This window comes from Molossus molossus, unplaced genomic scaffold, assembly GCF_014108415.1.
Source record: "Molossus molossus isolate mMolMol1 unplaced genomic scaffold, mMolMol1.p scaffold_m16_p_18, whole genome shotgun sequence".
NCBI lineage: Eukaryota > Metazoa > Chordata > Mammalia > Chiroptera > Molossidae > Molossus > Molossus molossus.
The window spans coordinates 41,421,644-41,443,937 of record NW_023425353.1 but is presented as its reverse complement, the minus strand read 5'-3'; the positions used below and the strand labels follow the sequence as shown (position 1 = coordinate 41,443,937).

At 41.3% G+C, this 22,294-nt stretch overlaps 1 pseudogene; it reads left to right on the top strand.

Moving 5' to 3' along the window:
* LOC118633561 overlaps positions 1 to 21,702 on the top strand; it is a 106,080-nt pseudogene extending 84,378 nt beyond the window's left edge.
* Positions 21,703 to 22,294: the final 592 nt, after the last annotated feature.

Below are 22,294 nucleotides of genomic sequence, written 5' to 3'. Positions count from 1 at the left end.
CAGGTGTCAGCCAGCTACGGCCCACTGGCCCCGTCTGGCTGGCCTGGCTTTACAAACAAGGTTTGATCAGAACAGACCCACCCGTTGCTCGTATCGATCACAGCCACTTTCAGTCTGCAACAGCAGAGGTGAGTTGAGGCCCCGTGGCTGACAAAACCTATATGTATAGTCGTTTACAGAAAGTTTGCCAACTCCAGCTCTCAATTCCTAAGTAAGAAAGAGAGGAGAATCAACGAAAGGAAAATCTTTTATGTCAGGCTATATTGGGGAAATTTAGAATCCACAAACCCGAGCTAAAGATACATTCGATGTTTCCTTGGCCAAGTTTTCCCTTCTGTAAAATGGGATTAATAATACATGCTTCACAAGCTTCTAATGAGTCTCAAAACGTGAGAACCATTAATTAAAACATGCTTGTATTCATAAACATTAGAGAAATGGCAAGTATTGCTGATGATGGGTCACAGGTGTCTCACAGTTTGTAAACAGTCAGCACTACAGAAGCCTCAGGTATTGGTGATGTGTATCTCACTCACCAAAGCATCATGGGTTACAAACGACTGAGCAAAACGCCCAGGCAAGGTTCTTGGAAAGAGACTTGCCTTTCCTACCAGAATAATTTGTCTTCAAAGTTTCTATCACATCCATTTTAAATAAAAGTTTAGTGCGAATTTTCCCCTGTGAGCACTTTCCATTTCCCTGAAGCCTGTCGACTGTAAAGTCCGTCCACGCAGCGGAGTCCCACCAAGCTGTGGACGAAATCTGAGGGGCCAGTGCAGCAGCTGTAAAGAAAGGGTTATGCGCCCTGGCCAGTTTGGCTCAGCGGTTAGAGCGTCGGCCTGCGGTCCGGAGAGACCCGGGTTCGGTTCTCGCTAAGGGCACGTATGTACTTCGGTTGCAGTTTGTCCCCGGCCCTGGCTGGTCGTGCAGGTGGCAGCCACTCGATGTGTCCCTTCACGTCGATGTTTCTCTCTCTCTCTCCCTTCCTCTCTCTCCCTCCCACTCTATCTGTACAAAAAAATGGAAAAATGTCCCTGGGTGAGGAAAAAAAAAAGAAAGGGTTATGCCCTGGCCGGTTTGGCTCAGCGGTTAGAGCGTCGGCCTGTGGTCCAAAGAGACTCGGGTTCAGTTCCCGCTAAGGGCATGTACCTTGGTTGCAGTTTGTCCCCAGCCCCAGTTGGGTTGTGCGGGTGACAACCACTCAATGTGTCCCTTTCACGTTGATGTTTCTCTTTTTCTCTCCCTCCCACTCTATCTGAACAAAAAATGGAAAAATGTCCTCGGGTGAGGATAAAAAAAGAAAAGAAAGGTTTATGCAAAAGCAATAAAAACGAAGCCATCATGTGACTTCACCAGGAGCCTAAAGCATTTCAGTCTTTCAGTGAATAAAGGGGATTTATAAAGTCCTTCTTTTTAAACTTTCAGAGCTTAAACTGTGGGTGTGAGGGACAAGGAATACGCCAATGGCATTTGAAGACAAATTAATAAATCCTCTTAGGACAACTAGAATGGATCTCAGAAACCACCATCCAGCATAACACGAGGCTCAGATGCTTAGTTCATTCTTTCAGTCCCTCAAAGTCTAACTGCCTTTAATTCCATCATGAAATACAAATTTTTTTTGCATAACAAAGTCTTTAACCTGCCCCTATAAAATATGAAAGATCAGGTGAACAAGTGGCCGAGCAATTGATCCACATTTCTCTAAATGGCATTTAAGTGCTTATTTATTAAAGTTTTAGGATAGCTAGATTAGATAATTATACACTTTCCACATGACCATCTATCTATCTTTCCTGTTGCCCATTTGCTCCTGAAAGACACAACAGTCTCTTTGTTGATTTGTCATCGATGAAATCCATTTCAGTAAATTCCTTCCAAGTAGAGGTTAAAATGTCATGCATTGCACTATTTTGGTTGCGAGCAGAGAATTTTCATCTCACGACTGATACAGACTTCAATTTGCTAGCCATCTAGAATTCATCACTGCAATTATAATTGCCCTGCTTTGCTTACCGGGCTTGGAAAAAAGAATAAATTGAATATTATGGACTTGTTCTGAACCACTTTAATAAATTTGCTTTTAAATGGTATTTGGAGGGTATCCAGCATACCTTTGACCTAGGCATTCAAGATAAAAAGTATACAATGAATTCACAATGAACCTATAACTGTAGTTACCAATGTTGGTTCATAACCCTCTAATCTCATAATTATCTTTCCTCGGGGCATTCTTTCCAATGGAGGAGGAGAGAGAAAATAAAAAACAACAATAAATCATCTTGTAGTGCAATGAATAGTAGTTCCCAAACATGGATACACCCCTCAGAATCATCTGAGAACTATTAAAAATTCAGATTCCCAAAGTCCAACTTGAACCCACTAAACCAAAACCTGTGAGGGGTTGGATTTCAGTCATTTTTATTTTTAACAAAGTGTCCAGACCACTCTTTAACATCCAGTTTGATGACAGACTGGAAAATGCTTCAGGGAACAACGTGTTGGAACACCACCACCACTCGGCATGTCCTCATTCCAAAGGACTGACCTAGTGCTGTTGAAAACAGCATTAATGGTTCATGGAAAAGATAGGTTAAAAATTAATACATGGAGGCCCTGGCCGGTTTGGCTCAGCAGTTAGAGCATCAGCCCACGGACCAGAGTCCCGGGTTCAGTTCCCGCTAAGGGCATGTACCTTGGCTGCAGTTTGTCCCTGGCCCCGGTTGGGGTCGTATAGGTGACAACAACTTGATGTGTCTTTCTTGCATTGATGTTTCTCTCTCTCTCTCTTCCTCCTTCTCTCCTTCCCACTCTATCTGAAGATAAATGCAAGAGTGTCCTTGGGTGAGGATAAAAAAAAAATTAATGCATGCAACCTCTATGGATAAAGATATATAATGATATTAAAGTAAATATATAATTACATTATATACAAGATCATAGTAAAATGAGAGACAGTTCATACTCTTGCATAGGATGATTTATTTCATAAATATGCCAATTCTCCCCAAAAGCAATTCCAATTCTTATTCTAAAATTTATACAAAAAGTGCTCATGAATAGCTATATCAACTTTGAAATTAAAGAGAAAATATGAGGAGGGAGCCTGGCACTACTAAATATTAAGACCTATAATAAAAACATAGTATGTAACAGTAATATGGGTCCTGGCCAGTTTGGCTCAGTAGTTAGAGAGTTGGCCTGCAGACCAAAGAGTCACAGGTTCGATTCCGGTCAAGGGCACATATCTCGGTTGTGGTTCGATCCCCAGTACATTGATGATTCTTATTCTCTTTCTCTCTCTCTCTCTCTCTCCCTCTCTTCCTCTCTCCCACTCTACCTGAAAATCAATGGAAAAATATCCTTGGGTGAGGATTTTTTTTTTTTTGAAGTAATATGATACTGTATAAGAATAGACAAATAGGTCTATGGGAGAGAATAGACAGTTCATAGACAGACCCATATGTAAATGGAAATGTTTGTACAACCCAAATCCATGGGGAACAGATAACTTACATATTAGTGAAAGCTGGGAAACTGGTTCACTAAAAGCAGAAAAATAAAATTGGATCCCTACCTAATACCACATGCAAGGTAGACATCAGGTGGATTAAAGTCCTAGATGTGAATGGTAGAAGTGGTATATTAAAGAATGTCAGTAGATTTAAAAACAATGATGGGTAAGGGCTTCTTAGACAAAAGTCCAAAAACATACACTATCAGACCGAAATTATTCAATTCAATTCCATAAAAATTAAGGCTATCAGTTCAAGGAAGGAAATTATATACAAAGTTAGTAGACACCTGACACTCTGGAGGACTGTAGTTGCCATGTCTAAAACTGTCGAGGAACTAGTATGTAAAACATGTTTTCTATTTTTTCTTTTTTTAGGAAGAGGAAGAGGAGGAGGAAGAAAAAAGAAAAACTTACACACCAACAAGAAAATTTCAGAAACCCCAAGAGAAAAAAAATGGGCAATGGGTATGAATAGGCAATTATTAGGAAAGAGAACAGAGTCTGGGAAACACACAAAAAAGAGTTCAGACCAATTAATAATTAAAGAAAAGCAAATCAGAACTAGAAGATGTCACTTGACATGATCAGATTGATAAAAATTAGAAACCAGGACAAATGTTGGCAACATGTGACCACAGGAATTCCCGTGCAGACGTCATACAGAACGTGCAGCCCTCCTGGAGAGCCGTGCCTCTGTGTAATCAGAGTAAGTGTAGTCAGACCCTATGACCCAGCTTTCTAGCTCCTGAAGATGTTCCAGAAAATTCCCACACAAGTCAGTAAGTACAGTCATCCCCCCTTACCTGTGTTTTCACTTTCTGTGGTTTCAGTTACTTGCATTTAACCTCACTCCAAATATGTTAAATAGAAAATTCCAGAAATAAATAATTCATAAATTTTCCACTGTGTGACATTCTGAGCAGCATGCTGAAATCTCACACCGCCCCACTGTGTCCTGCCTGGGACGTGATTCCTCCCCTTGTCTGTCCACACTGTGTACAGTCCCACCCATTCGTCATGCAGCAGCCATCTCAGTTACCAGGTCAGTTATTAGAGAGAGACCACATTCACCTAACTTTTATTACAGTACATTGTTACAATGGTTTCATTTTATCATGAGTTATTGTTGTTAATCTCTTACTGTGCCTAATTTATAAATTAAACTTCATCCAAGTATATGTATAAGAAAAACATTATATATGTATAGGGTTCAGTACTATCAACAGTTTCAGGCAGCCATGGGGGGTCTTGGAACAAATCCTTCTTGGAAGGGGGTGGTTACTGTACACACATGAAAATATTTACGATGGCCCTGTTTATGGTGGTGGGAAATGGGAAGCAATCCTTATGTCCAACACTAGGAGATTCATACATTAGTTGTGGAATATTATGCAAAATTAGAATCAACAAGCAGATATATACAAAGCCACATGGAAAGATTTAAAAGTATTGAACATAAAAAGAATGAAATCTATAACACAATACTATTCATGTAAATGAAAAACTCATATTCAAAAACAGTAACATACACTGTATAAGAAAGAACATATGCAAATAAAAGGGTATACATTAGTCATTTAAAAGTGTTTGATTATGAGTGGGTGAGGGAAACGAGAGGGGGGAATCCAGATAAAACGGAAGGGAGGGAGGGGAAGGCAGGAGAAGGGAGGGGAGAACGAGAGAGGAGAGGGGAGAATATAAAGGAAGAAAAGATAAGGACCAATAATAATAGTGTGCCTAGAGATGAGAACTGTGATTAAGTGAATTCTGAGTCTGAGGGCCAACGAAAGAGGAAAAAAGGAATCAACATGCTAAGCATTTATCCCTTTGCATATGAATTGCTGTTCAGCCTAAGCAATTTTAAATAAAGGTAAATAAGTGTTAGTTATCCACAAGTCCAAATGGGGTGAGACCACCCAGGGCTATAAATCCCTTCAACTTTGACCAGTGAATTCACAAGCGAGGCCTAGGTATTTGTCTCGAATCCCTTGCCCGTGGCCTTAGAGCTGGGTCCCTCTCTTTCATCCCTCTGTTTGTCTGTGAATAAATATATACATTATTCTTGTTCTTTTAATACTGTAACCTCTTCAGAGCAGTTAAAAATTATGTTAAAAACTCATTAACTTTGACGAGATATTGATGATGCCAGCGGTTAATTACGAGCCAGCTGGTGTTATGGCAAGAATTAAAAAGTTAGACATTGGAAGTTTGTTAAAAAAAAAAAAAAAAAAAAGCACGCTGCGTTCATTTGGAGGTTTATTGGGGGATTGCTGAAATAGCGTCACTCGATGACCTTACAACATAGGTCAAGGAGAGATGTGTGGACCGGCAGATCAATTCACATCCCTTTACTCCATCACAAAATCTACCAGGTTCTCCCTCGCTGGAAAAATAAAAGTAAGGGTGATGAATTCCCATGCTTCGTGGTGTTAATTGATTGCAAGCTGGGGTCAGAAAGACATCTCTCCCCAAGGAGTATTCTTGCAGTTTAGCGGCATCTGGGGGTTCTAAGTGGTGGTCACTGTCAAGTACCAAGTAGCAAAATTTAGTATGCTTTCGGTTTGTCTTCACAAGGGAAGCACCGGAGATTTCAGGGGTCCCCATCACCTCAAGAATGAGGGTTTTTAATAATCCTATCACCCAATGAGGTCTTTCCTTCTGTAGCCAAAGAGGTATGTTTTGAAAGAGGACATAGATGGTTATATAGTCATTTTAAAAGAAGAAGAAGAAGAAAAATAAACAGAAAGAAAAAGTTGATCTTTTCCAAAAGATGTTCAGTGGATGACTAAGAGAAGTCAAGTGAACACGATAGCACAAGGATTCCGGGTGCTGATTCTGGGTTGCATCAACTTCACTTAAGCAAGGAAGCAGCCTGGCTTGCTCACCTAACAGAGGTGAGTGAAAACCGTATCAGCCTCAGTATCTCATCTGTAACCTGGGCATCATATTTGGACCTGCCTTAGCAGTCTTGTATCGATCAGTACATGAGGTGATACACATAGACTACTTAGTACCATCCAGAGAGTATAGGAAACACAGGTAAATGTGCATGATTATTTCCCAGGCAGGCAGTAAAGCTCAGGGCCTGAAATCAAGTTACCAAGGTTCCCCGTATATAGAGGTTCAGAATGAGACTCCCCATAAGATGTGCCTCCGTGGTAGATGGATTATTATTTTGAGCTACAGGCCACCAATACCCCGCAGGCTCAAGAGAAACGTCTGCCCCTACCCTTAACTATCTAGAAGAATTTATATTAGGGGGTCTGGCCCATGATAAGCGCTATCATCAGAAGTGGCCTTTTACCTACCTGTATGGCAGGGCAAACTACTCATTACTAAACGTGCTCTCCCTGCGATTACTTTCCAAAGCCCTGAGCTACTTTACCTCATCCCCAGCTCAGAACTTCATGTATCCCTCATTTTCCCTGTCTCTGAACCCCTCATGTATGTGGGGTCTCTGACTCTCTCCTGAATGCGGGGCTCCCATACACACGTATGTAATTAAACTTGGTCATTTTCCCTTGCTAATCTATCTATTCAATCACTAGACTTGAGGCTGGAGCAAAGTTTCTTCCTCTCTCATAGTTGCTTTATGAATAAACCCTCTACTGATACTAACAAACGGCAGAGATCGGGACACTTTGTGGAACTTTGTAACACACAAAGAAAGCATGTGTGCGGATGAAAAGATGTAAAATCATTTTCTCCAAAGTCCCAAAAGGGGCCCAAGGAGAAAGTGGATGGTGATTTCTCACACGATTCCTTTTGTACTCCTCTGTTTAGGCTGTTGAAGCAGCGATGTCTCTAGCCTTCTCTCTCCCAAGCTGCACGTGTGGGGGTGATGGGCAGCCTGCGAGCTGTGAGTGTCCTTCCCACTAATTACCACTGTGCCCCCCACCCGCCCCCATTATTTGCGGCTCGCACTACCCCTGGCCAGGGACGCGTGGTATGCGGCCCTCTAGCTGAGCACCTAATGGTGGATTCAGCCATTATCGTTTCTCACCCATCAGTGAATAATCATTATTGTTTACTCACTTCTCTTTTTATGAGGAGCACAGTTAGGAAGATGGTTTTCCTTTCGTGTTTCCCATGCGGCTCTTTGTTTTATAGGCCTGCTCTCAATCTAGCACAGATTTATTCTGTTTCCGGAAACTGCTCATCATGTACTGATGTTCAACATTTCTTTTAAAAGAAAGGTTCTCTTTTTCTTTTGCAAATCAAAATGTTCAGCCCCAGCCTTACTGATCTTGACCGCCCTCGTTTCTGCCAACACAAACCTTCCAAACTCATCATAGACCATTTGCTTTCATTTCGTACCTATTCCACAGGGCTTCTCTCTCCTCGTGTTATTTCATTTTGAGAAACTGAGGGGAGGCGGGTTTATGTGGGAAACGCCATGAAAAAAATGAAGCTTAGAATATTGTAAAGGCAAATTAGTTCGGAACAATGGGGCAAATACCTGACAGAGAAAAACCCCTTCGTTCCCTGAGAAATCATAGAAATTATCTTATCCTAATCCCCCACTGATGACCCTCAGAAGCCCCAAATAAGTGGATACTTTGAACCACAATCTGTATCTACACTCAGAAATAAGTTGGTCAGGACACCATCCTAAATTATTCCCAAATTCTACTCTCGTGGCTAGTTTGCTATATTTTCTGACCTTTTTCTTTTTTATTATGAGCATGTGTTACTTTTCTAATCAGGAAAAAAAACAAAAAAACAAAAAAAAACCTTTCTAACAACTTTTCATTGGTAAAATTGAAACAAGTAGACAGGACAGCAATGTTTTTCCCCTCCTTTTCTAGAGACACTGAGGAGTGATTACTGACAGCAGCAAAGCCCTGAGTGTGTCACCGGCAGGACCGCAGAAGGGTCACACACAATCGTCCCGCCAGGTGCACACTGCCGCATCTTCAGCGTCCTGTCTGGGGTCTCGTGTTTTCACAATCCAACTCTTGCCTCACTGTATGTGTGTGTGCGCACTTTGTTCCAGACTGTCTGCCAGAGGAACACTTCTTGCTAAATGAAGAAAAGTGTTTCTGGTGAATGCCGAGCCTATATAAGGAATTGTAGTGTGGAGGTGCTACTTCTTTGTTCCTGCTGGTTAATTGCTTTAAAGACAAAAACCAAGGGCCCGTGTGCCACGGAGAAAACCTTTTGTAGGGCACACGCCACTTGTACCTTTTGAATGATCGCAAACTGCATTTTGCCAACTTTTGATCAAGGTGACAAATCTTGGCTCAGGAAAGAAATTTAGCAACGTGTCAGCCCCATCAATAAACTCTAAGGAAAAGTAATTCATTTTTAATGGAAATTCTGTTTACAAAATAGACGAGGTATATAACCAAACTCTAAGAGGAGATAACTCACCCTGGCAAATAGGCTGCATACCTAATAGAGTAAAATAAAAGTGAAGCAGAACACATTGTACTTACGAAAATGAAGTACATGCAACATTTTATATTTACTACAACAGTGATTTTACATTATATAGAGGCTTTCATGTTCAGCCTTGATTTAGATTCCAGAAGTAGAGGGGGAAAAGGTTGGGAAAGATGAAAAAGGAATGAAACCATTTCTTTCAAGTAAAAATGTATCCTTTTTTTTTTCAAAAATCCTTAGACCAAGATAAGTTCCTTTAGGTGAATTTATTGGGCCTTTGCCCATTTCTGTCCTCTGCTGGTCTAACTACTCTTGCTCCTGAAGAAATGTCACATCATTGCTGTTGCAGATATTATTAAGACATTTTCTAAATTCTTTTGTTTCTATTCTTTAATTTGCTTTTCACTACAACCCTACAGACAAGTAGGATACTTAGCATTATTCGCAATTGGCATATGAGAAAACTGAGGCACTCAGCGGCTCTGCTGTCTGCTGAAAATAACCGAAATAAGGCATCCAGCAACACTGCGTGCTCACTGTGCCCATTTCCCTGGAGAAGGAACAGGTGAATGACACCACCTTTTGGCTAAACAAACATACGCTCCCTCTAAAAGCATTCAGTTTTTACCGCAAGTTCAGAAACAAAGGGAATAAACAGAGTCCTTGGAAAATGCAAAAACAAAATCACAGCCTTATGAATCCACTATAACGTGAGATTGGAGTAACAAACAGAAAAAGGCACACACACACTAACCAGCGGATGTAGCTGAGATCACCAAGGATGTTTGAAAAGAGTTAAACAACAGCAGATCATAAAAACATAAAAAACAAAGACAAACAAAGAAAGATCAAGGTAGGAGTTTAGGGAAGTAAGATATGGAAATATAAACACACCGTGTTTATATGAAAATAACACAGGGATAGTTTATGTCCCACTGGGTCCAGTTATTCCCCAGCTCCTAGTTCCAGGCATATAATGATGCTCAATAATTTCTGATGAAAGGTTAAATGCATGAGGGTTCCTCCGTCAATGAGCCTTGGTCTAGCAGAGAAATAAACATGAAAGTAAATAATTGTTACAAACAGCAAAATCTTGATAATAATAGCTAACAGTTTTTTAGTACTTTAGGCCTAGGGTCATTATGTGTAGTGATTCATTAAATCTTCACAATGACCCTGTGAGTTAGGGCCTATTAACGGCCTCCCTCTACAGATAAGTAAACTGAGGCACAGAGTCACACTGATGGTGAGGTGCAAAATTGTAATGAGAATCCAACACTGGTAACCACTTACCATAACGGCATGAGTGGTAGAGGGAGGAGACTCTATACTGTCGTGTCTACTGGGGCAGACTGCATAAATAGCCACACTTATTCATGCCCCCTGTATCCATGCTCCTTGCAATTGACTTTGCATTTCCTCCCAGAAAAAGGTAGAATCTGTCCCCCCATCCTCCACCCCTGTGTCTGAGCTGGCCTTGTGGTATTACTTTGGCCAATAGAATGTGGTGGGAGGGACAGATGTTTCCGTTCTAAGCCAACAACTCAAGAGGCCTTGCTTCTGCCTATTTTCTTGGGACCCTGGCAGTGCCCTGTGAGCAGGGCTGGGATAGCTTGCTGGATCATCACTGCATGGAACACAATTGAGTCAGTTAGTTAATCCCAGCTGAGGCCCCAGAAATGTCACAGTCTATCCAAGACCAGCAAAGCCTGCTAGGTGACCCGGTGAGAACAGATGCATGAAGAAGCACAGCTGAGATTAGAACTATCCAGATGAACCCAGCCTAAACTGCCAACCCACAAAATCAGGAGCTACGTAAATAGTTACTGTTTTTAGCCACTAAGTTTTAAGGTGGTCTGTTACACAAAATACTAAGTGATATGCATAGCGTATCAAAATCTGCTAGAATCATGCTTAAAATGTTTTAAGTCAAATAAATAATCTGGAAGGGGAACATAGTTTAAGATTTCCAAAATAAAAAATATTTTTGGAGGACCAATATGGAATACTATTAGGGTCTTTTAACAGGACAATCTCAAAGGTATGATCAAAATTGAGATGAGGATTCTCACATTCCTGTTTATCTATGTGGTAGGATGCTTCTAAAATGGTCCCCAATAATCCCCAGCTTCCCTTTAGAGTGTCCTGCAAAGCTGTAAGCAATTTGTCAGCTGGGTCTGTTGCCTCATCTGAAGGCTCAGCTAGGGAAGAATCACCTTTCAAACTCACTAAATCGTTGGTGGCAGAATCCAGGTCTCAAGGGCTGTTGGACTGAGGTCTTTAGGCCAGAGGCACCCTCGGGTCCTGCATTGGACCATCCAGGGAGCAGCTCAGAACAGGGTAGTTTGCCTCTTCAGAAAAAGAACATGAAGAGTCAGGGATGGCACATGCAAGCAAGAAGGACGTCACAGTCCTTTATAACCTGATATTGAAGTTGCTATTTCATCCCATGTGCCTTATTCTATTCATTAGAAGTAAGTCACCAGGTCCAGCCCAGGCATAAGAAGAAGGAATTACACAAGCGCATGAATACCAGGATTTGGGGATCATTTGGAACCATTTTTATAGCAGAACCACATTAATAACCACATAATTAAATTCTAGAAAATTGTGAAGATATGAGTCTTGTAAACAGGGACTTATTCATCAAATCTCAAAATGCTAGTAGGCTTCAGGAACCAACTCTTCAAGCTTGAAGGAAGTGATTTTGTAACGCAAATTATGCAGTGATGTTGTCCCAAAAGAATAACAAAGGGTGAAACTAGAAAGAAGTTTCAAAGGGTTCAGGAAAATTCTCAGATGCAGGTCCCATAATGGAATATTAAAGGGGTGTAGGAAATGCATGCAGCCGATCCCTAATGTTTTCAGAGTTCCATCAAGAAAGACAACCTTCGCTCCCTAGAAAACATCCCTCAGAGGCAGGCAAGATGGACCACTGGCCTAATCCATTGTGGCATTTCTTATATACTTATGCATAACACTGAGTGGGAATGCAATAAAAATTTAAACAAGGTACTCGGGTTCAACCAACTAGGAGGATGCGGCTTTTGAAAAATGGAGACATGACATTCCTCCATGGTCTCGAAGACATCTCACGTACCAGTGCTCTTTCACATTAACTCCATCCACAGACACTCCTTTAAATCACGGGTTCAAGAAACATGACTGAGCTCCTCACACAGAATTAAAAGGAAACAGGATTTTGCAGAGTATCACTGCTCGGGAGAAGAGGAAACTATCTGACTCTGTATAACAGAGCTTTCTCTTGTGCCTGCACTGCGTTCAAGTGTTTAAAACATAAAGCCATCTATTTTGCCCTCGGGCATGTCTCGGTAGATATTTTAAGCATACTCTTGGGGTTTGGGAGTATTTTTTCCCTCGGATTTTTAAAGAGAAGAATAACGATGGCTGTGCCAAAGGTTTATGCTTCACAATACACATAGTAGGCACATAAATGCTCCCCCTAATGCAGTGGCACTTAATGAGAAGGTAAACAGCCCTCGGTGAAAAGAATGAATGTGAAAGTTTCCACGTAAGCAGAGTCATACGTTTTGACATTGTAAGAGCGGTAGCTGCTGTCAATCAACCTGAATTCTCTTTAAGCCTTGAACATATAAGTCACATTGAGAGGGTTATGCATTTCACAAGTGGATTTATACATAAATACTCTCTCTGGCTCCAGTTCAACACAACAAAAGAAGTCAAACATTAGTCTGTATTTGTATTTCTTTGCTGAAGTGTTTTGACATAAACTGCACACAATCCTGGCTGAAAAGCAGCAGGCAGCTTGGAACTAACCGCTCCTCGCGCTTGCATTCTTTGTGATATGAATTTTTTTTTTCCTACTCGGAAAATTAGAAAGCTTATGAGTGAAAAGTTTGCTCAAACTTAAGAGAAAAGATTTTTAAAGCAGCAGAGCATTTTTGAAAACCTGGAGCTTCACACATCATTTAGTTTCTGCATCTCGGAATGCCTCTAACTATCGAATCCCCAAATTCCAGCACGATTTATAGTCAGCATTGAAGGCTTTTGAAGACAGAAAGTAATACATATATTACCTAGAAGTCATTCAGAACTTCCCCTTTCAAAAGAAACTCAGTTCTTCCAATGCACTGAAAAGACATTTTCAGTTAAAACTGCTAAATATCCAAGTTACACTGCAAAATACTTTTGGAGTACTTATATTTTTAGAAATTTTTATAGTCCTATATGTCTGCATGGAGTTAGGAAAAAAAAATCTCTAGAGATTACCTGTATTAGTCAGTTATTAACATAATAATGCTGAATAACAAACCACCCTAGAATTAGGAACTTGAAGCAGCAACCATTTATTCTCACACTCAGGTTGACTGCTACGTGGCTGAGCTGGGTTGGAGCATAGGCTCCGGGCTGCAGCTTAGGTTCAGATCTAGTCCATGTGTCTCTTATCCCCCTCGGACTGGCATGCCAGGGACATGTGGTCAGCTCCTCAGATCTCACCCTGGGACTCAGTCTGAAGCAGCAATGGCTAATAAGGTATGCTGTCCTTCCTAAGGGTTCCTAAAGTGCATAAACCCAGTCACGCAAGCACACACCAAGCCTCTGCTTGTGTCATGAGTACCACCATGCCTTTGGCTGAAACAACTTACGTGACCAAGTAAAAAGTCCAGGGGCGGGGAATTATACTTTGTCACAAGGAAATTATGGCAATAAATCAGTCTTCTATACTACCATTATTTGGTGTTATTGCCAACCTTAAATAGTCAGTGGAAGAGTTCATCCATATTGAACATAACGTTATGGTTGTAGTTAAAGATTAAGAAACTAGAGGGCATATTATTTATTTTTTTTTTTTTCAAAAAAAAGTGTACTTCACTGGAAATCTACATGCAAAGGGCAATTCTATGGTTCAAAAATGACCACTGTTACGAGTTTTATATCAAATATATATACGTGAATATGTAATTCATATATGCAGGTATAGATTAAGTTTAGAAATATTTAGATTTATTTAGTTATTTAGATTATTTAGTTTATTTATTTATTTAGATTTATTTAGTTATATTTAGATCTATAACTCTTTTACTATTTGCTTTCTTTTCTAAGTAGTTTAGCTGGAAGTCAACAGGGCTGTAGCCCACATCTTATTGAGTTCTTTTTTTTTTTTAATTCTTACCCAAGGACATTTTTGCATTTATCTTCAGATAGAGCGGGAGGGAAAGAGGGAGGAAGAGCGAGAGACACATCGACTGGTTGTCACCCACAAGACCCCAACCGGGGCCGGGGACAAACTGCATCCGAGGTACATGCCCTTAGTGCAGCGGTTCTCAACCTGGGGGTCACGACCCCTTTGGGGATTGAATGGCCCTTTCACAGGGGTCACCTAAGACCATCGGAAAACACATATTTCTGATGGCGATTCATAACAGTAGCAAAAGTACAGTTATGAAGTGGCAATGAAAATAATTTTATGGTTGGGGGTCACCACATGAGGAAGTGTATTAAAGGGTCGCGGCATTAGGGAGGTTGAGAACCACTGCCTTAGTGGGAACCAAACCCGGGACTCTCTGGTCTGCGGGCCGACATTCTAACCACTGAGCCAAGCTGGCTAGGGCTCTTTTTTTTTTCTTTATTGGTTTTAGAGAGAGAGGAAGAGGGAGAGAAAGAGAGAGACAGAAACATCGATGAGACAGAACATCGACTGGCCGCCTCCCGCATGCCTCCCACTGGGGATTTGAGCCACAACCCGAGCATTATCCCCAACTGAGAATCAAACCAGTGACCTCTTGGTGCATAGGTCGATGCCCAACCACTGAGCCACACCAGCCAGACTTATTGAGTTCTTAAAAGTAGCATATTATTCCAAAGAAGATAGGTTTTAAGCAAAACAAGATGAAAATAAGCTAAAATAAATGCTAAAATTTAAATAGCATTTTGCCTGGCCCCCGGACAGAAGAACGAGGAAAGATGACAGAAAAGAGAGGGAGGTTGGCAGCTTTGGGAGCTTGACCTGGGTGTGCACGCCATGGAGAGTGGCTAGGAGAGAGCCCTGGCAGGTGTGAGGAGACGGACCGACGACAGGATGTGCCGGACCAGGACCCCACCTTCTCTCTTTCAGTGGTACCTGTTCTACCCAGGTGGAGCGTGTTTTCACAGGGTCCTGTTCTCCCACCTTGTCTGCCAGCCCCCAGCTAGCAGGTCCTTCTCTAATCTAAGCTCTTTCAACTTTCTGACTCAAGCTTTAGCCTCCAGTTGGGCATCAGTGGCCGGCCAAGCTGCCCACAGTAGAGGCCACCCCCTGTGGCAGCCATTCATTTCCCCTCTTTGCCACAGAGCACTCTGTGCTGTTCCTCAGACAAGCACATTAGAGCAGCGGCATTTGGGGGGCTGTCCCTGTACTCACGCAGTAGTCCATGAGCATCCAACAGAAATAATCATCTCACATCTACGTGTGCTCTACGTGTGCTGCCCCTCCCACATAGAGGTCGATGGTCAACTTGGGATTTCCACTCTGGATGCCTCTTTTCCGAGGCCCATTTCTTTGGTCTCCTGGCTGGCTCGCCAATTTTGGTTCACAAACTGGCCTCCGTACATGGAGGGAAAGGAGGCAGACCACTCCAGACTGGTAGGGGGCAAGGTTAACAAGCAAGGAAACTTACATACAAGACTCATCTTGAGCAGCCACAAGATGAGATCTCCACACCTGCCACTGGAATCTTGAGCTCATATAGAGACCTTAACTGGGTTCAGTCACGTATACTGTCCAGATCATCTCAACTGCAACCTACTCTCTCTCCAGGCCGCATCCTTAGAAATAGCTCCCACTGTGGGGATGGTGGGAAGGACATACATTACTTGGACAGGGGGTGGGAAGGTGAGGAGCCTCTGAGTGCCCAGGACCAGCTCAAGGGTCAACCAGTAGTCACAGCCTCTCAATGACCTCCTCCAACATTGCCAATAATAATAATAATAATCATCATCATCATCATCATCATCTTGGCATTTTAGTCTCCCTGAGACAGAGCAGCAGCTGCAACTTGTTTGTCAATGAGAGTCTTCATATGACAACCCCAAGTCAAAACGACCTAATACTTGTGCACTCTTGCTCCAGAATCCTGGACTGGCTCATCTCCAGTGGCCTAATTAGCCAGAAAGTTTCTTAGTCCAGAATATACTAGCTTCTAAAGCAAATGGATGTTCGAGATTGACACAGCAACCTCGCTTTCTCTGGAGCAAGTTATAAAAAAATGTCTTTCTGTGGCAGTATCTGTTCTAGGATGGAGCACTAAGAGTGGTAGCAAAAACACCTGTTTCTAATTATTCTCTAAACCCTCTCACAGTTGGTTTTGGGTGCAATCACATGTCCCTTCGATAGGAGTTTAGTATAGAGGTTTTGTCTCTTATAGACTGTATCCACTTAGGAGCAGAAAAGAATAGTTTTATCTGTGTACACTTCTCTTGCTTGTCCATAATTTGACCACGTGTTCCTCCAGGTTAAGGATTGTTCTCTTTGCATCCTTGCAAACATCTTCCCCTATGCCTTACATTTAGGAAGCATTTGATGAATCTGCGCAAATAAATTGAATCATTGGATTCCACCTCTTATAAATCCATTGGCTAAAAGGAGTATTTACTAGTCTCTCGGGAAGATAGTGATTGTTCTTGACAGCAGTAGGTAAATTATGAAAAATGAGGGAAATCACCAGGATGAGAAACCAAACTATGAGTCAAATATATTTGGGCTCCAACCAAAATGGCCAGGAGAAACTGTACTGGCTTCATGGGAAACCACTGGAACTGGATTTCATTACCTGTCTTGAAAGAGAATATTCATTTCCACAAACATGTTTTGGCTGGAACAGGCAGAGAGCGCATGCCCTGGTAATACACTGGCCTCAACAAAATTACCAGTTGCAAATAATTTTATCTATGTAATAAGAGAAAAACTGTGAAAGCTACATAGTTTAAAAGGTACCATGGAAGTTATCTAGAATAAAACCTGTAGATTTATGTATAAATTTGGTTATCTTGTTTAAGTTCAGACATGTTATAGTGCATAAGTAACTCCCACTCTATCAGCTAAATCCTATTGAAATCTTGGTTTTGCCATCAGAAACTAGCTTAACAAAATTCTTAGAGGAACTGAGACTATGATGTTTTTGTTTTTTTTGTAGAAATCACCCACCTAAACAGTATTCCTGGCTTACTTTCAGAAGTTCAAAAGTAATCATTACAAAACAGACTCATATGGTTAAAGGTACATATCACCATATGCTAATTTAGTTAAAATGCATACAGGTCAGCACTAAATATAATCACATAACAAAGATTATTATTTCTTTTCTAACAAAAAAATGATTACAATTTAAATTTATGTTAAGTCCTTCCTCTCAATATAAGTTCCTTGACCATCAAGCACATGGTTACCACTTTTCACATAAAAATATCCGATTAACACATTTTTCTTTGCCAGTACCCATTTACTGATTAAATAAGCATTTGCCCTTGACCAACGAATCAACTCTCCAATTTCCTGAAATTCTGGGCAAAGGAATGAATTTTTAAGACTTTTTATTATGGAAACTTTTAGCCCTACACAAAGGTAAACACACATTATTAGTGTAAGATAAGGAGTCTCTGATAAGAAAACTCCCATTGCCTTCAAAGTTTTACTTGGTAGAACCACAAGTCGATCCTTAACTCAGCATCCTATTTTCTTTTGTCCCCAACCTTTTCTTTATTAGACTTCCAAGGGGTAGAGGGACAAATGAGTTCTGCTTTCTCCCCAACTCCAATCTGGGATATTCTTTCTGAACCATCCTCACCCATCCTCAACACTCAAGTCAATCTCTCTCAGTCCCACAGGGAATTTTAGAAAATAAATAACAGCTCATTTCTTTCATTCATTCATTCATTCATTCATTCATTCATTCATTCATTCACCAGTTACTTATGGTTATGTGCAAGAACTGCAATAGGTAGTTGGTATTCTACACGGAAGTTGGTTATGATTTCCATTCCACATGAAGCTAATAGTCTAAAGAGGAAGAACACAAGATAGACAATTACAATAAGGTGTGATGAGTGCTATCATGAGGACATACATCTTGCTCTTTCAGTGAAGAGAAGGAATCTACCAAGACAAATTGAGAGACTGGGGGGGTCAGAGAGAATTGTTTGGAAGAAGTGATATCTAAGAAAAGATCTAAAGGATGATTAGAAAATAACCAGGCAAAGATATAAAGAGAAAGTATTCAGGGAAGAAAGACTAACACATACAAAGAGCCAGATTGATGTATGAGAGTGTGAAACATTTAAAGAAATCAAAATTTAATATGAGGAAGGGGACATGGAGGAGAATAAAGGAATAAATGAGGCAGGGAAGATAATCAGGGGCTAGTTCTGCAGCACTTCGTATTTGAAGTGAAGGGAGTTTGGATTTTATCTTGAGGGCAATGGGAACCATTGATAAATAATAATAAACAGGACAATAATATAACCAGATTTGATTTTCGAGTGATCACTTGCCACGTGTGAAGACCAGACTGAGCAGGGAGGTGAGAGGAGACAAGGAGAGGACAGAGGGGCTTCTTAGAGGCCCCAGCAGTATTGCAGATAAGAAGTGAGGGTGGCTTTCTCTGGGGCAGAGGGAGTGGAGAGAAGAGAGGTAGAAGGATTCCAGGAGACCTTGGAAGGGAAGACGATGAGATTTATTGAATAGTTGGTTCTGGGAGAAGAAAGAGAAATCATTATGATGCTCAGGTTCCACTTAGCCCAGAGGGTAGATGGTGCCATTTGCAAAGATAAAGAGTCCATGTTGAATCTGTTGTCCTGGAGATGTCAGTAGCTGCGCTGGGCCTTGGATGAACACGACTAGATTGGATAAATGCAAGTCACAGGGATCCTCATTGAGGTTTGATGGCTGATGGTCATGTGCCCTATTATTTTCATGTGTCCCCTATATGGACATTTGTCCATTTAATGATAGGCCACCAACTTAGTGAACGGGATAGGAATCAGGAGACATGGGCTCTAGTCCCAGCTCTGCCACCCACAGGCTGTGTGGCTCTGAGGAAATCCCTTTCAGTCTCTGGGTTTCACTGTCTACAGAATAACAAGACTAAAATTATCCCCAAGTTCCTTTTCAGTCCCAACAATCTATTGTTATGGTTCCAGTTAGTTTATTGCCTGCACATTAAAATTTGCTCTTTAAAAATAAACCATTAGTAAGGCACTGAACTAGAAATGTCAGAGACAGTGAAACTCTCTTTTTTTTTCTTTGATGTCAGAAATACTTTAAAAAATATTTTTGATAGTCAAAAACTATCCCGGGTTATGATGAAGCTTTTGTTTGGGTTATTCTGCCAGATATCTGGAGCTTTGTTTTCTCGTTCTTCCTGCTGCCTAGCACAGCTACCCATAGCACAGTACCCACAGTTTTTATGAATTAGAAAAGATCATTAAGCATTTGATTTTGAAATTATCTTACCATCCATTTTCTAGGATTATTTTGAGTTACAAGAAAAAGAACAAAGAAAAGGAAAAACCATGTCTAACTTGTTTCATTATTCCTCTTAAAGAACTATATTCAGGTCTCATTTCTTGAGAGCAATGTCCTTTGTTATCATGAGTCCCTTCCAGAAAATCTATCTGGGATAGCTTTGGAGATGGTTTCCTTCCACTGTTGCGTGGCCAGCAGTAGCAACCCACATCAACAGGTAATGAAATCAAAGCAACTTTGCTCTGACGTCTCATTGAAACACCAGGCCTGCATATCTGATGAATTCTAGAATACCCCCATTGCCTTGTCTCATTGCCCCCTCAACACAGCCGCACAATGCCTGGCACGTGGTAGAAACAAGAGCTGCCATTACTGAGCCCTTAGTAATGCCAAGCACTGTACGGTGAGATTACCATACATATGTCAGTTAGTTTCCACATCAAGCCTGTGAAGCTGGTTTTATTATTATCTCCATTGTACAGAGGACAAAATTAAGACTCAGAGGGTAACTTGCTCAAAGTCCCTTCCAGGTAAAGACTGGTGGAGCACGGGGCTCCAACCGGAGCCATCCAATGTCAGAGTCTGTGCCTTACAACTGGTCTGCATGGCTCCCACGTAGGCACTCGACAAGTATTATTGTTGAAAGGATGAGCAGTTGCATGGATGATATCATCATTTCTTCCCAAATCAGCTTGTTCCAACTTATAGTATGACAACCTAAAACTTAACAGTACTTCCTGCCCTCTACCCCTTTGACACAGCTTACACATCAGGCCACACTGTAGGGGCAGTGAGGCCTCTGACCTCCAGAGGTAAATCCTCTACCTCTCTTCATCTCCACTCCCATGAGGCTTTGCAGGTTGTGGGAAGTGTCTGGGAGGCAATAAGACAGGACAGGGGAACAGAAAGTGACTGGGGAAGAGCTATTTTCATCCGTGTTATTCATATTCTTTCCTCTATCTATTCTCACTGCGGAAGTCTGTGTTATCACCCTTGATCCTAACTGATCCCTCTGCTTCCAGGTTCGTTTTTCTTCCGTTTACCGTGATGACCTCTTTAGAATAACACTCCTGAAATGTTATTTTCTCAACTTGGCTTTTGCTATATGTTGGGCTGAAACATTTCATCTTACACCCAAGTCTCTCCCTCATTTGGTCTCATCTTACACATCTGAAAACATCTTTCTTCCTTCATCCACAAGTGGATTTAGAGCATCCACCATGTGTTAACCATGAAATATTCCCCAACACAAGCCATCTGGTTCTTTTGGCCAAGTATTCTATGCCTATTCCCACCTGCCTGATACCAGAATGGTCTTTCTGTTCTGTCCACTTACTGCGTTTTCTTGTCATTCAGAAGCCAGCACAAATTCCAGGTTTGCAACTAAGTTTTCTCTACTTAGCTTTTCCTGAGCTTTCTTTTCCAGCACTTTGCTTTTCAATGTTCCCTAGTCCTTATGTGAAGGTGTGTGTTGTACACACCTGCCTCTGATGAAAGCTCTTCATTTGCTCAGGACAACAACCAGGTCTTACATTTCTCCCTTACTCCCTAGTGCCAATGGTCACAATAGCAGCAACGATGGGTTTAGAACTTACCATGTGCAAAGCACTGTGCTAAGTGTTTTACACACTTGATTATTCCTCCCCTCAGCTTTGTGAGGAGATCACCCTTATGGAAAGATGAGGAGACCAGGGTTTGGAGAGGCGAAGTGACTTGCATAAGGTCGAACTTCAGCAAGTAGCAGACCTAGAATTTATACCTAGAGTGTATAGTTTTAAAGTCTGCAACCTAACCTTTAAGTCATGCTGCCTGAACACAACCTTCCATGTGGTTTTATAATCCCTATTCCTAGCTAGTTCCTAAAGTGATTCAAGACTGTTGACGGGAAAAGACATGGTGCTGGGGGAGGTGTGGTGGGAAAGAGAGACAATGTCAATTCCTGTGCAGGATTCTGTCTTCTGGGGGTGGTTATAGTAAGAATTCAGTGGTGAGAAGCCACCACCACAATATCTAATCAGAAAGCAAACTTTCAACTGAGGAATGAATTGGGGGGGAGGGGGGTAAGAAAGGAAAATACCTCAACCTCAAACTCAATGCACAGGACAGCTGTGACAGTCGCTTCAAAGTGAAGATGACAATGATGTCAAGAAACTCAAAGAATCATACCATCAACATCAGGGGATTCCAATGAACCTACTCAGGTTTCTACTTGAAGGTCAGTGAATTTCTGATCATCCTCACTCCAAAGGAACTGGGAATGAAGGAAGGAGATGTGATTGACATTTATCAAGGACAAAGAGCAAGCCATTCAACAGTTTAGACATTCTTTTAATTTTTTTCTTTTCCTTAATTCTTTTTTATTTTTAAAAATAGCCCTTTTATAATGTAATGTTCAATGCTGAATTGAAGCAGGTCCCCATTCTCTGAGAGTCTCCTTTTAAAACATCTGGTATTTTGAATCTCAGTGCTTATTATTCATTGTAATTGGTTTTCCTCTTGCTGAGTTCTTATGATCCAACTCCAGCCTTTTTTATATTGCTCTCTCTTTTATTAAGTTCATGTAGACATGGTGGGAGAAGGCCATCTTTTTTAGAGCTGGGCATTTTCATGCTTGTCTGGGATGAGATTGATGGATAAAACTGCACCCAATGACTTCCCCATGGGTCCTAACGTTCCAACCAGTGACTACTTCACCACTGGACCCTTTGAGGGTGCCTCAGCCCATTCAGCATGCTACAATAAAATACTACAGACTGGGTTGCTTATAAATAAACATTTATTTTTCATAGTTCTGGAGGCTGGCAGTCTGAGACCAGATGCTAGCCAGTATGGCTGGATGAGGGTCCTATTTATGGTTGCAGACTTCTTGTGTCCTCACATGATTGAAGGGGAGAAGGGTCTTTCTGGAGCCT